The sequence below is a fragment of the Ursus maritimus genome, unplaced genomic scaffold, assembly GCF_017311325.1.
Source record: "Ursus maritimus isolate PB19 unplaced genomic scaffold, ASM1731132v1 scaffold_6, whole genome shotgun sequence".
Taxonomy (NCBI): domain Eukaryota; kingdom Metazoa; phylum Chordata; class Mammalia; order Carnivora; family Ursidae; genus Ursus; species Ursus maritimus.
Genome location: NW_024426774.1, coordinates 67,564,035 through 67,578,901, shown reverse-complemented (window position 1 = coordinate 67,578,901; position 14,867 = coordinate 67,564,035). Strand labels below are relative to the sequence as shown.

The 14,867-nt window shown below is 38.8% G+C and overlaps 1 protein-coding gene and 1 pseudogene across 1 annotated transcript in view; one reads left to right on the top strand and one right to left on the bottom strand.

Moving 5' to 3' along the window:
- Positions 1 to 14,867, bottom strand: part of NRXN1 (neurexin 1) — a 1,086,056-nt gene that overhangs the window by 347,477 nt on the left and 723,712 nt on the right.
- Positions 4,771 to 6,171, top strand: LOC103671729 (annotated as a pseudogene).

Sequence of the window (14,867 nt, the reverse complement as noted above, 5' to 3'; positions counted from 1 at the left end):
CAACTCAGCAGAGCTCTCAAGTTGAGGTTAAAAAGCCAGGGACTGACCATCAAATAAATCGAAGTTTTGCACATTACTATTTATTGAAGAGATAACTGAAGAAGAAAAAAAAAGAATAAGAGAGATAACTGTCAGAGGTCTTTCTCACAATGCAAGCAAGATATCTGAAGCTGGATGGCTTCCTTTCCCCTACGACGGTGAGTTCTCCCCTAGGACAAATACGCAATCTGTGGTCCTAATGTGTTGCTCTCCGCCCCTCCAGTATTATTCTCCACGGAAATCTTCACTTATGCACTACTGTCCTTTTATATTAGTGTGTGACATAAATCAAGACTGATAGAAGACATCTTATTAGAAACCAGGAACTATTTTGATGTATTTGCCAAAACTCTATATTATTTGGCTTCTTTCCTGCTACATAAAGTAAGTGTCATTTCACCATAATTCTAAATGCAATTTAATATTAGCTACGAATTTTCAGGGCAGGGCTAAGTAATCAAGGTCTTAAATTAAACTGAAGTACATATTGCAAATATATGCATTACAAACACATTTATATAACTTATAAATAGCCATGTATATAAATTACTTATCTATAAAGCATACAGCATCTCACTGCTATTGATTTCAAATAGAATCAAGACACTTGAATTCAGTGCATAGGAAGGAAATATGATATCTGTACATTCCATAATCAGCTAACCTTTGGCAAATTCATTAATTTTTTACAAGAAAAAAGGCAATATTCAGAATTCTAAACCACAAACGGTAATGTTTCCTGAGCCAACCCAGTTATTGTTGGTACTTATATGCTGAGTAACAATTAGAAATTAATTTTTAAATGAAATTGCAAGATGGTTTTAGAAGACAATAAAGGAAGATAATTAAGTACGATAGTGAAAAACAGTTTTCAGATTTATTCTGAAGAAATAGTACCAGATATTGTCCCTAATGCACACATGTATGGAAAAGCACAAACTCTCCAAGTTCACATTTAGAACCAAGAAAGGAAAAATCAACAAGAGAAACTCGCGGATGCAAGATAATGACAAGCAAGGAGCGCTTTTTTTCTCCTCCCAAAAACGTTCAGATGGCACTTAATTATTTCATTTACCCAGTACTTTATCCAAAATTGAGGAAGACCTTTTTCACAAACTGCCAAACACAAACAATTTATTCAATTGGGTCTGCTTTGCATTAGTTGTTCGGTAGGTAACAAGAGAGCCAGAAAATACAGATTTTTAAGAGTCACACTTGCCTCCAAATATCCTCTTTAAAAAGTATGGGTATTCCCTGGTATAAATGATAGGCATAATCTCAGGCCTGTGCCTGACTGTAATCATTAGAATTGTCCTATGTGAACCTTCCTTCTGATTCATAATGGAGAAAACAACGTCTGCAGGAAGATAGAAGATAATGCTAGGTTCCTGGGTTGTCAAGCCAGTAGGGCCAGGGGATCTCAGTGAAGGAGGCAGAGACACAGGTTTCACACTCACACTGTACAGCAGAGAAGAAGGGAGGCGGTCTTGTGGGTGCCTGATAATCTACTGCTTTGGACTGCTTTGCAGTTCGGAGTGCTAGTTTGGAGCAACAGAGAAATAGATTTAGTATTTAAAGAAATAAACAACACTCGCAACATCAGGTCTCCTCTGGACAGAGAGTGGGGCCAGGGAACGCACGCCATGGCTTAGAAGGCGCTTTGCCTTACACGGTCGACAGTCTGACTGACTAATGAGCACTTTCCTCACACGAGGCTGGCATAGGAGGCTGCGTTTTATCTCGGGGCCCGTTTGCCTGCAGCTGAGATACCATTACCCGCCGAATGTGGCTGTAATGCAGCCACGTGACAGCAGAGTATTTCTATTTCTAGAAAGATAGCAGAGAGAAACCCTCCAGTGTAATCATGCCAGTGTATACTTACTATAGGAGGGAAAGGGATTTTTCATTTTGCTCCTGGAGCTGAACTGCCAGAGTTGAAAGGATAAATAAATAAAGAAATAAATAAATAAGGCTCTGAATTAAGGGGTAAAAAAATCTGGTGTTAGGAAACATTGGCTCATGGGCTTTCCAACTCCCAGGAACTAAACAATTTCCGCAAATAATCCTGTTTTGTTTTGCGTTGCGTTCCCAGACGCATGTATCCATTAGAGCACTCCTCTCCTTCAAGTACCAAAATGAAATATGAGGAGCTATTTAAAAACAAGGAAGGATTTTAGCTTAAACTGTCCCCCCAACTGCTTGCTTGGGCACCCATTCTATGTGAGGCATCGAAGGGCATTTGGCCAGACTCAGAGAAATAATTAAACAGGCCATACTTTGCCAAGGAGAGAAAACAAGTTGGCCAGATGTTCAACGCTGCCTTTGTGATCCATAAACCTACCTCTAGAGAGGCATTATCCCTGGAAGTCAGGAACCCACGGAAAGGCCATCCTCCTGTGAGTCACACAGGAATGTCCCCAGTACCAGCTTGAAGTAATTTAACCATGCCGGAGGCCTGCCGAATTTTCAAGAGACAAGTATCCTGCACTCTCAGACATATTGTTCGGATATTTCTTCCATGAGGGCAAAGCCTCTAAATAAATCCAAACCGACTTTTATTTGAAAACTGCAAGTGTAGTTGGTGTGTCCAGGAACTTAAGTTACAGGAGAAATAAATTCTAGCACCCCGTTTCATCTACACAAAGGGGCCTCCGAAGGACCTGGTATTTACGGGGCCTACAGAGCCTTGAGTAAGCATTTTCACAGCAGCCAGGGAAGGTTCTAATGCACAGCATTGCTGCTCCTTCGCCAGCTTATTAAACCTTAATGGGACTCCAGAGCTGCAGATAACTCACCCACAGCAAGGCTCCTGGAAGCTGCCCCAACTCCGAGGGCAGCCTGCAGGTTCCCAGCCTTCCACGTGGGGAATTCCCAAATGCTCCTGTCTTCATTGAAGTCAAAGGTCAAAAACTAAGGTCATGGGATAACCCATCCCCTCTTTTTGTATTGCTGGTGAGCAAAGGATTTTTACACTTTTAAATCATTGAAAAGAAAGAAAACTATTTTGTAAGATGTGAAAGCTATGTAATAGTAACATTCCAGTGTCCGTAAATAAAGTTATATTAGAACACAGCCATGCCTGCTCCTTTAAATACCGTCTAAGGTGGCCTTTGCATCCAAGCATCCAATAGCAGAATGGAGTAGTTGCGACAGAGGCCTATGGCCCATTAGCTTGAAACATTTACTATCTGGCCCCTTTAAAGAAAAAAAAATGTTGATCCCTACTTTAAAGCATCATCAGTCATTTTCAACCTTTAACAAGTTCTGAAATATATTAATAAAAATTTAAAGGCAGGTTCCATGTCAGTCCCTGCAGCCCTTGGTCCGAACTGATCACTGCCTCACAGTCAGTCCTGATGCTCCCACTTCAGAAAAGCACTTAAGAGTTCTGAGTGGGCTTACCCAGGATCAAGGCCACAAAAATTATGCCTTTAGAAAACTCAAGACCGACTTAGGTAATGTGTAGCTAAAAAGTAATATGACAGCGGCGCCTGGGTGGCTCAGTCGGTTAAGCAGCTGCCTTCGGCTGGGGTCATGATCTCAGGGTCCTGGGATTGAGCCCCACGTGGGGTTCCCTGCTCAGCAGGGAGCCTGCTTCTCCCTCTGCCTGCCGCTCCCCTGTTTGTGCGCGCTCTAATAAATTAAATTTAAAAAAAAAAAGCGATATGACAGATTTTTCCCCATGAAACATACCAGAACTTACAGATCAAAATGAATATTGTTCCCTTCAAAGCAGACCCTTTGAAATTTGTCATGAAGAAGCTACCAGTGCTCAAACGTATTTAGAATGTGCCTCTGACACAGCCTGCAGTGTCTCTTACATAGTCTCAATGATGACAAATTTTGATCCATTAAACTTGGATTTGATTCCTATTTTTTATCTTAAGGCATTTAGAACTATAGTCAGTGAATAAAAGAGAGAAGCACATTGCCTGGAATAGAAGGGGACACCTCAATAAATATTGGTGAACTCTGTACAAAGCAAGGCTATTGTCACTTACAGGAGTAAAAACCAGCTGAAGACACACACATATAGCCATTGTCGGTCCCCTAAGCATACACACCCTTCGTCTTTCTGTTTCTACACTCATTTGGGTCTCAAATATTTCTGACTTTCTCCACCTGTGAAAGACTTACTCCCTTCTCTACCCAATTCCTCTCATCCCCAAGCCTGCCTCACTTTTCCACATCAAAGTTGTCTCAGCTCCTGCTGCTCACTCCAGACTTCGGAGTCTTACCTCTTCTCCATCTCTCTGACCACTGTGATCAACACTTCTATGCAGCTATAAAAACATATATGAGTGTGTATTAATATACATATAATCATATATAATTATAATAAAGAATACACACCAGAGACAGTCCTCAACCCAAAGTGCCTTCCATATTCACAAACTTCTCTGACGGAAGTGGCCATAGGGATTCCTTGTGCATAATACACCAGCCCCATCTAGGAGAAACTGCCCAAATACACCATGCCATAGGCCAAGGTACCCTCCACAGGGAAGAAACAAGGGAGGTGAGGATTTACGAAGCAATATGGCAAAGGAACTCCATCTGCTTAAATTCTATATGTTAAATCCAAAGAGAACATCTCTTGAGGAGACACAACACAGTGGTATAAGGAAAGGAGAAGTGGAGGAAAGGCGATAGAAGAAATGAGAAGTCAGTAGAAACCAGTAAGGTCATTAGAAAGAGAAGTACAGCCTCAGAAATCAGAGGGACAGGGAGATGAGGCACCCGAAAAGTGCCATCTCTGAGGTAGAAGGAGATGGTAAAATGATCAGTTCATTTAATTTGCTATGATATTTCATGCATCATGACCATGTTCTAGTTCTTTATAATGCCTAGCTGTGTGGCTACTGGGAAGGTTTCCTATATGTATTTTTTACATTCCCATTTCTCACAGTAACCTAAGTGGGTTTCCTCTTTATAAGGGAAAAAAAATCTGTGTCCACAGAAATGCAACGGATTTGGTAAGCATTTAATAACTTGGCTCTGACATCAGAAGCGGAGAATTCTAAAACCCCACTGGGTAGCATCAGTATCTTTGTAGTAAGTGTGTATAATCCTAGGTGACTTCCTAAAAGAATAACATTCCTTTGGACCCTCTGATAAGATTTTTCAAATGAGTTTCATGACTTTATAGCCACTTCCAGCAAATGCCTCACTTTATGAAGTAAAATGAGAGCAAAATAATTAATTGTAGAATACTTCAGAGAGTGATGAAACAGTCTAAGTTAGCAGCCAATTATCTGTACAGCAAATGTACTATTATGTCTAATCTTCATTTTCCTTGAAATGCACCACATTTCCACTATGCTTACTTAAACAACAATAACAACAGCAAGTATATTTACAGTATCTGGAAAGAGTAACAACAGAAACATTTTACAGATTTGTTTTAGAATGCTTTGTATTCTGTTATAAAAAATAAACTTAGATAGCAAATATTAATCTCTTTGTTCATATGTTCTTTAAATAAGGATTCACCACAGGCTGAGAACTGGGGACAAGTTGGATAAGATACTGTCCTCATGCTGACGAAGCTCACTGTGAAGCAGAAAGATGCCTGAATAGATCAAACAAGAAAGTGTCCAGGAGGGGGGTCTCGAGCAGCTGCCACGGAGCCACCATATGAACGGCGCAGGACCTGCCCGGCCGCTGTGGCCGAGAGCGACTAGGACACGGTGACAGTGCTTTGCAAGAAGGGCCCACAGCTGCCCAGGCTAAGTCGAAGCAGGCCATCTTAGCAACTCAGAGATGAGAAGATGTGGAGAATTCCAAGAAATGTGCCGCTGGCCAAAACAAACAGCATTCGATCATCGGCCACGCTGAACCCGGAGACTGAGAAACTGCACCACGACTGGATACCTGGAGATAGGCAAGGTGATCCAGCAGGGCTGGCAGAACAAGGGGCTGACTCGGGAGGACTTGGCTATGAAAATCAATAGAAAGCCAAGGGTCCCTGGGAACTACAGGAGTGGGCCAGCCATTCCTAGTAACTACGTTCTGGGCAAAATTGAGAGAGCTATCGGCCTCAAGTTCTGGGGGAAGGATATGGGGGAGCCCACTGAGAAAGGGCCAAGGGCGAAAGGAACACAAGCTTTGAAATCAGTGTGCTCTGGCTGATCTCGCCTGGCTGGTTCCCCTGGACCACCAGTGCCAGCGTAGGTCTCTTCACATGGCTGAGGGGAACCCAGGACACCAGCCCTGACCAGGAACCCCTTCCACCCATACCTGCTGTCAAACAAAGTATCGATTCTCCCTTTTTTTTTTTTTTCTTCCTATCCCTGGTGTCTGCCCAGTTTCAGGGTGGCTCCCTGGGGAAACGTGAGTGGGACCACCTCACACTGGCGGGACTGCGGGGTGGGGAGGCTTGATGTGCAAGGGAAGATGCCATCTCCAGTCTGGCTTTATTTGTTACCCTTTAACAAAAAAAAAAAAAAAAAAAAAAAAAAGCATCCGGGAGGGATGGGATATCTGATCCAGTGGGGGGCGGAGTGGTGGTGAGGGAGTGGCAGGAAAGAACAGTGCTTGAGCTAAGTGAAATCTGATCTCTGCGGTTTGAGAACATAACATAACGTCAAGATCTTACCAAAAGAGCATCAGTACTGACCAGTGAAAACAAGATCCTGGTATAGTAAATCCATTCCGTTTTCAGACAGTCCCTTTAATACACAAGCTCTCTGGGAAGATTTAAACCTCATGTCTTCCCGAGTAAAACTTTATCCCTAGGAATTGATGAAGGAGAGGACAGCAAAACTCCAAAAAAAGAGGAAAGAGGAATGGTTTCTCTGAAATTACTGCTTGGTCTAGCCCTGGCTATGGACCTGCAAGAATTTAGATTTGACAGAATATATTAACTATTAGAAGTGCTTTGCTTGTGTATTCTATGACTAGAAAGGGTATCCATATTCTGTGGTTCTGTTTCTCATGCCCTGATTGTCTGCCTCCCCTTCACTAGGTACAAGAGCACGTGGTGTCAATTAACGTTAGGTCTGAATCTCATAATTACTGCTAAACTCTGGATCAACATTACAAAGCACACCATTAACAGAGATGACCATCTCCTAAATTTGTGCTTTGATTATAAGGAGGAAGAGAGCTTGTATCCATCCCCACTCCTATGAAAGAGACTCAGAGCAAATATGTTTACAATGCAAGGTCATTAGTTAATATTGTCATATTTTCTGTATGTAATATTAAATGGAAAATCACAATAACGAGAAATAGTACATAGTTGTTCAATATTAACCATTGTGGGAAAAAAAATACGTTCACTAATGCAATTACATTGACTAGAAAGAATATAAACAATAAAATAAATTTAAACTTGCACTCCGGTACTGTTGAATTCAATCTTGTCCTACAAAATGCCTTTCACAAATGTAGGTTCTGAATTTTGTTTTATTCTGTCATTGCTTAATTTACCAAATTCCAGACAGTCTTTGGGAGATTTGCAGACTGACTTACTTCAAAAGGCAATCTGACAGAAATAACTGGAAATTTCAAAGAGGATGAAGATTACTCTGTAAAGAGTGAGGAAGTCAGTAGCCATAAGGGAATTTCTCACAAAACCGCAATGCAGACCGCTTCACAAATAACTAAGCAAATCTTAAAATTTTATTGCACTGAAAGACAATTGGGAGAGAGGACAAACCCCCACTTACTTGTAAAAACTTTCACTAGTTTATCAGAGTAATTTCCTTGGAATTCACCCTAAATTTATTTGAACAGAGCAACACCTTTAAATCTGTTTTAATCACCAGCATATGCAAACCACAGAATCACTGCTTTATAAAAGCCGTTACTCCAGACGCTGTGACTAGGTGATTGTCCTCAGTGGGCAGCGTTTCTAAGACCATGTTAGTAATACTCACTGCGACTATATGAAGATGAATGGAATACTTAGGTTTCATGCCTAGTTGATATACAATCATTTTAGATAAATTATGGATTGATTACATTTAATTATAGAACTACCATACTCATAAAGGATCCCAAGCCTTTGTCACTCGTCCATCCAACTTCGCTACACAAAGGAAGCATGGGAGAGTACGTGAGGGAAGAAAGTGCTTCCGAAACGACTGGCTTCATGCAACTACCACAGGACTTGGGCTTGAGGTCTTTGATGATGAAGGACCATGGAAAAAACTTGAGGAGCCAGTTTGGTTATGAGTAACCGTAAGAACCGATGTTTATCTAGTAAAGTATATTTCACTGTCTCTATTTGACAGGGAAGAGAACTAAAGCTCAGCACAAAGTAAATGTGACCCCAAGTTTAAATGTAGGTTTGTCTTATTTCAAAGTTTTCACATTGTCTCTCCATTCTACCTTATACCTCAAAACAGGAGCCTCACATGTCAAGAACCAAGAGAAACCTGGTGATAATTTAACTGAGATCTGACTAGTTCCTGGGATAGCTAAAGGTACTGTAATAGAATAATCAAAACCCCGAAGTGAAATGATCATAATGGTGATATAAGCTATTAACCTAGGCACAGAAGAGAGGGGTAATTTTTCCCTGCAGTGTTGAGGAAGACCTCCCCAAAAGGTAACAATTTCAAATGGGTCTTGACGGATGCTTAGGAATTCAATCATATCTAAGGGTAAAATGGGCAATGTGGGCAAAGGACTCGAGGAAACAAAAACCAGGCCCTTGACTTGGTCAGAGAATCAAATACTCCGGTGTGGCTCTGAGATAGTTTTCCCCTTACTCTCTCCATTTCTTGATTAGCACATCGCAATTCTTTAGCCTTTCCCAACAAGCCTAATTTTAAACCAGTGTTAGAATTAACAGGATAAGGTGGTCTTGAAATGACAACTGATTCAGTGATGAAGTTGCCATAGTGCTGAAGTGGCAAAGAACTAAATCAAAGATGACAAGTCTCCTCCTTGCCGCCTTTCGTCAAGGTCCCAATGCCTTTACAGAAAAATAATGTTGCTTGTTTTAAGGCACAGGTTTTTCAAGGATGAAATTTTTTTAAAAAAATAACACAAATGGAATAGAAATAGTTAAATATTTAGACATTTATTTGTACTCTCTTCTTGACTTCCTTATTCTTTTTATTTTTTTAAAGATTTTATTTATTTATTCATCCGACAGAGACAGAGACAGCCAGCGAGAGAGGGAACACAAGCAGGGGGAGTGGGAGAGGAAGAAGCAGGCTCATAGCGGAGGAGCCTGATGTGGGGCTCGATCCCAGAATGCCAGGATCACGCCCTGAGCCGAAGGCAGACGCTTAACCGCTGTGCCACCCAGGCGCCCCTTGACTTTCTTATTCTAAGCAACACTATACTACAGAAAAATCGTATCCTCAGTTTAATATATTTTTCTTGAACATTTGTTGGGAATCCCAGGGACATCTTCAGTGAGAAAACCTAAAAATTATATGGAAACCCAGGCTAGCAATCAAGATTCCTGTTAGCCTTCTGCAGTACCTCTCCAAATTTATGAAGTTCTTTATAGACCAACTTGCTAAATCACCAACTTAAAATATCCACAGAACCTAAAAAAAATATTTCACCTGCCACCTCTTTTCTCCGCAAGAGAGAAATTCTCCTCTCAATAAGCAAGTACCTTTCTATTGAATAGTTTCTCAGACCTAGCTTCTAAAATTTCTGCTGAGTATAGCATTTTAATAATTTTTTACATAATCTATTTACAATCCCTTATTCTACACATAATATTTGGGAAATGAACATAGCTTAGTTGTCTGTGGATATATTTCCTGCCTCCTGCAAGATCCTTAAAACTGATTTTTATGATTAAGGGGTATCTCTGCTGCTAGACCAAGTCACTCAAACTTTCCTTTTGAAATGAACATTTATTTCAGATAACACTCTCTATGGGTGTCCTGTCCACTTTTCAAATGTAATGATCCTGTCTTCTGTAGATAAGAAATTTTCAAAAGATATTGGCATAATGCAGGAGAAAACACCATCCTTTCATTATGTTCAAAATTGATCTGACCCTGAGCTAGCACTGTGGGGAATGGGACTACATAATCAAGCAGACCCTTTCAGGAAATGGCTTATTTATGGATATAGATAGATAGATAGATAGATAGATATAGATATCTATATACATATATATATGTATATAAATAAGATATCTATAGATATAGATATCTATATATGTATATAGATATATATAAATAAGATTTTCACACTTCCGGCTTTATACAATTGTATCCTCTCTTCCTTTCCAATAGGTATCTGAAGTAGGAAAGCTGTAATATGACAGGAGGACTGAATTTCTACATCAGCTAGAAATCTGTTGTCTACTATATATTGGCTCTAATGATGATGCATTAAGAGTATGTTCCATATCTGCATCCAGTCCTCTCCAGCAGATTTGTATGGTTCTCATTTACCAAATGAAGTAATGCTAAAGAAGATTGATTACTCTGGTCATTGCCCAATGTTAAAAACAAACAAACAAAAACACTGACTTCTACATTTATTTATTTGAAAAACCTTCATTTTTCCTGAGGAATTGGTAATTTTTTTCCTCTTGTATAATAGTTTAGTAAGTCTGCATGTGTTTCTTCCACTACTTAGTTTCCACTTAGTAGCTCATCATTATTCTAATTTCAATAAGAAAATCATATTCAGTACATAGTATGAATAACAAGCTCTCATTTTGGAAAAAAAAATGAGTTTCTTATTATTTCAACTTGTTCCCTATTTTTAAAAAGATGAAAGAAGAAATGTGGTTAACCTGCACGACCATATAAAGCAATAAAATATAGTCTAACTTGCTGATCTACTTTGCTCCAGTCTTTTTGAAATGGCTATGTTTTAAATAAAACCTATTTCCTTAGGCTAATAAACAATCTATAATCCATTAAGCCTTTATGAACAAATCTAAGGCTTCTGAAATTAGTGCTTAGGGAAGAAAAAGTCAAGTAATGGATTTCAAAGAAATATGAAGGTAATTAAGGAAGACCAAGGATCAAACTCCCATCGCCATAATGATTCCTAGACCAGAGCCTTCCAAATGGCCATTTGGGAACTTTATATATTACTTAACCCAGAATATGAAATGAGATAGCAAGGAAGAAGACAAGAAACAATATTATTTTAGAAAGGAGTTGGGATAGAAAGGAAAGAAAGGAAGGGAAGGGAGGGAGAGGGGGGGAGGAAGGAAGGAAGGAAGGAAGGAAGGAAGAAAGAAAGAAAGAAAGAGGAGGGAGGGAAGGAAAGGAAAGGAAGGGAGAGAGAGAAAGAAAGAAAGAGAGAGAAAGAGGAAGGGAAGGGAGGAAGGAAATCAGAGTAGTTATTCCCTGAAAGAGTGAATAGCTTTAATGGATATTTGTAAGCTAAAGAGAAATCAGGAAAGTTAATATCAACAAAGGAACTGTGGGTTTTGAAGTTGAAAAATGTCATTTAAGCCTGAAAGTTGGGTTAAATAAATGCGTTAAGACCACTCTGATCCTAGTGATGCCAGAAGTAACTTAGTTATAAGTAATGATTTGAGTCGTATTTATGTTCATATGTCTGAAAAATGCAAAGGTTCTTTTCTCCCATGTATTTGCATGTAATACAGAAAATCAGCACCACGATCCTCCGGCTCTGGGTAGGAAAGCCACAGATAAACTCACATGCAGTGACCAGAGAGTGAGAATTGTCCTAATAAACTTTCACTTTTCTTTCCACTTTACAGGTAACAAAAGTTTGAGCTGGGGACATAGCCATACAATATATAGACAGCATTTTCTAGTCAGCCCTGAAGCTAAGTGGCTATGTGGCCAAATGCTGGCCAATAAGAAATATGCAAAACTGATAGCACTTCAAAGTCATGCCCTTAAAAAGGAACTGACCTTCTTCTTTCCTTCCAATGTGAATATCTGCCTTGGACCAAGCAGATGAAGATAATCCGTTAGGGTTTTTAGAATCGAAAGAAAAAATTCTGGAAATTGTGCAGAGAAAAGCCGCCTCATTCAGATTTTATTGCTCAGAGTACAGATTTTATGGCTTAAACTCTTATATGAGAGGCAAATAAACTTTTATTCTGTTTAAGACATTTTTAATTTATGTCTTTCACCTGCAACAGAACCTATACAATAATAGTAAGCACACTGTAGCACTTTCTAAGTGCCAGACAGTTCTCTAGGTGCTTTTAATATACTCACTCATTAAATAATACAATAATCTGAAAAAGGTAACTTCTTACCTAAGGTAGTTACAGATGTAGAATTCAAGCACAGAGAGGTCAAGTAAGTGATAGATCCAGGGTCCGAATCCAGGCAGTCTGGCTTTAGAGTACATATGCTTGGTCCCATGATTTAGCATAATGCTGTACATTTGGCAAATATTAAATAAATATTTGCGTAATTAATTAAGAGGTAATCCATTTGTTTAACATTGTTTGACTGTATTCAGAAATCTCAACGTGGGTGGCTTTGTTAATGCAATTGCTGATTTTCTTCCTCTACAAGGGGAAAATGATTATTTTATATGCAGCAGTGTCCTACGGGACACTCTGCACCCTGCAGCCTTTTATGTAGCCAGTCTGTAGCAGTTTTGGAATTATGCTGGCCTATAGCTACTGCTAAGACCTGATGCAGCAACACAGGAGAACTAGCGAATTGAAAAAGGACACAGATGTATGGCTTAAAGAATCAAGGGGAGGTATACACACCACCTGTTTGTTTTGAATTCTGTTAGCACTGTGCCTATCTAGTGCCAGGGACAAACTGATTGGTGATAATGGAAGACTTATAAACATGAATGAGACATCCATCCCCTAAGGAATTCAAAATTCAAACTCCTTCGAGTACAAGATCTTACCAAAGATCTCTTTTGTGTTTTTTTTTTTTCCATTAACACAACAGGACTTTTGAGTATGACAAGTCTCAGAAAGCTGTGTTTTCAGTGGAATAGAGAAAAGAGAATACTAACAACTATAATGAGATTTTTTTTTTCTTTTTAATTTTTCTTTGCCCTCCAAAATGCTATCTGGAATTTATATGACAGAGAACAGAGCCCATCTCTTTGAGATTTTTTTTTCCCCTTCTATTCCCATGTATCAAGAAATGAATCCATAAAGATTCTTTTTGCAGAGATTCAGGTTTCCATGTTTCAATAATGAATAGCCACTTTGCTTTAGATAACTTTAGTTAACATTTCAGAAATGAACTAAGAGCCATAGGGCTTTCTGTAGTCTTGAAACAAAGAAGAATTTAACCAATTAATACATAAGGGGAACAAATGATTATTTGTGGATTCAAGGCACAATTTTGTCAGTCATCTTTATTAACAGTTATAGATTATAAAATCCACCATGCCAGAAGTCAAAAATGTCTTGGTTGACAACTAATTACTAAGACCAATTCTCTTAAGATGAATTCTATCCTTCATTTTCCAATTTGGAAAATGCATTGCAGTTTTGATTTGTAAACCCGGAAGTTGTACTAATACCACCTTTGAGCTTTATAGAAATGTGGTATGTTTTAATAAACATTCTCCCAAATTAAAGGAATACTTTGTTTCCACACATGAAAACCAGAAAATGGCTGAAAATGTCTCCTTTTATTCAGCTTGAAGGAGAACACTCTTTTATTGAGGATTACAGGCCTTAAGATGTTAGAAGTATCCCTATTTTGCATTTTTAATTGCATTTTAAAGGGAGCAGGGAGAAATAACAGTTCAGAATATTTGTTGCCAATCTGAGAAATAAATCTGTATTTGTTTATTTGCTACAGTGGGCCGGATCATATTTATCCATCCACCCATACGTACATACAATACATATTCATTTCTTAATAGTTAGAAGTTTTACTGATCTAGAGTCCAGAGGAAAGCTTCTGGACTCAGCTTGTCTGGAACACCAAGAGGTCAAAAAATCTGGAAGTGCCTTACTATAAATTGTTCTTCTTCGGATCTCACTGGAGTAAGGGCAAGAGTAATAATCAGTCCACATTTTTCCCTCTAAGCAATATCACCCAAGAGCATGTCGTTTGCTCACAGCCATCTGCAACATTCATCAGCAGTCTTTATGTTCACTACACACTTCAATTTTCACAAAGTCATCCATGAATTGCATACATACATTAAAGTGTAAAATTTTTGGAAGGAAGACTGTTACTTAGAATGATGAGTTTCTGGCAAAACTATGCCTATTAGTTTTTTTAATACCAAGAGAGTTTGGCTGGTATTGAATTGACAAAGTAATTGGAATTCATGAAAGTTTTATTAATTACATTTCTGGGTGGCCACATTTCTCCAGCTTTCCATTCTTTATATCCAATTTAAGTCATTATCATGCATTAATCATGATTGTCTATCATATCTATGGATTACCACAAGTTATCCAGCCTTAAACACTTTCTTATAATTATTCTCTGTAAACCTCTCAAGTGTATTTTAGTGTAAGTAATGAAAGCTTTCAATCAGTGGACTATGCCATAAAAATGGGCATTTTTGTAACTAAGCCAAAATTTACTGGAAGACACCTTACCTTGACTATTACTGTTGATCTCAAAAACCAGAGACCTACTCACCTCTAGATTCTTTTTTATACATTTCAGGTAAAAAATAATTCTATTTACTTTTCAACATTTATTGTCCTATGAAATATATTAATTAAGCACATCCAGCATAAACATTAATTGGAAGCTTCTGACCTCCTCTCTGTCCTCCTTAGCAGTCTTGCATTGCAAACAATTTCAAAAATTATAATACAAGAAATCTTTGTCTACCTAACTACAGAGAAAAAACCATTTTATAGATCATAACAGTAATGTAAACATACATAACTTATCCCAATTAGCTGAAAGTCCTGACACAAAAGATTGCAGCCATAGATCTATTAAGATGCA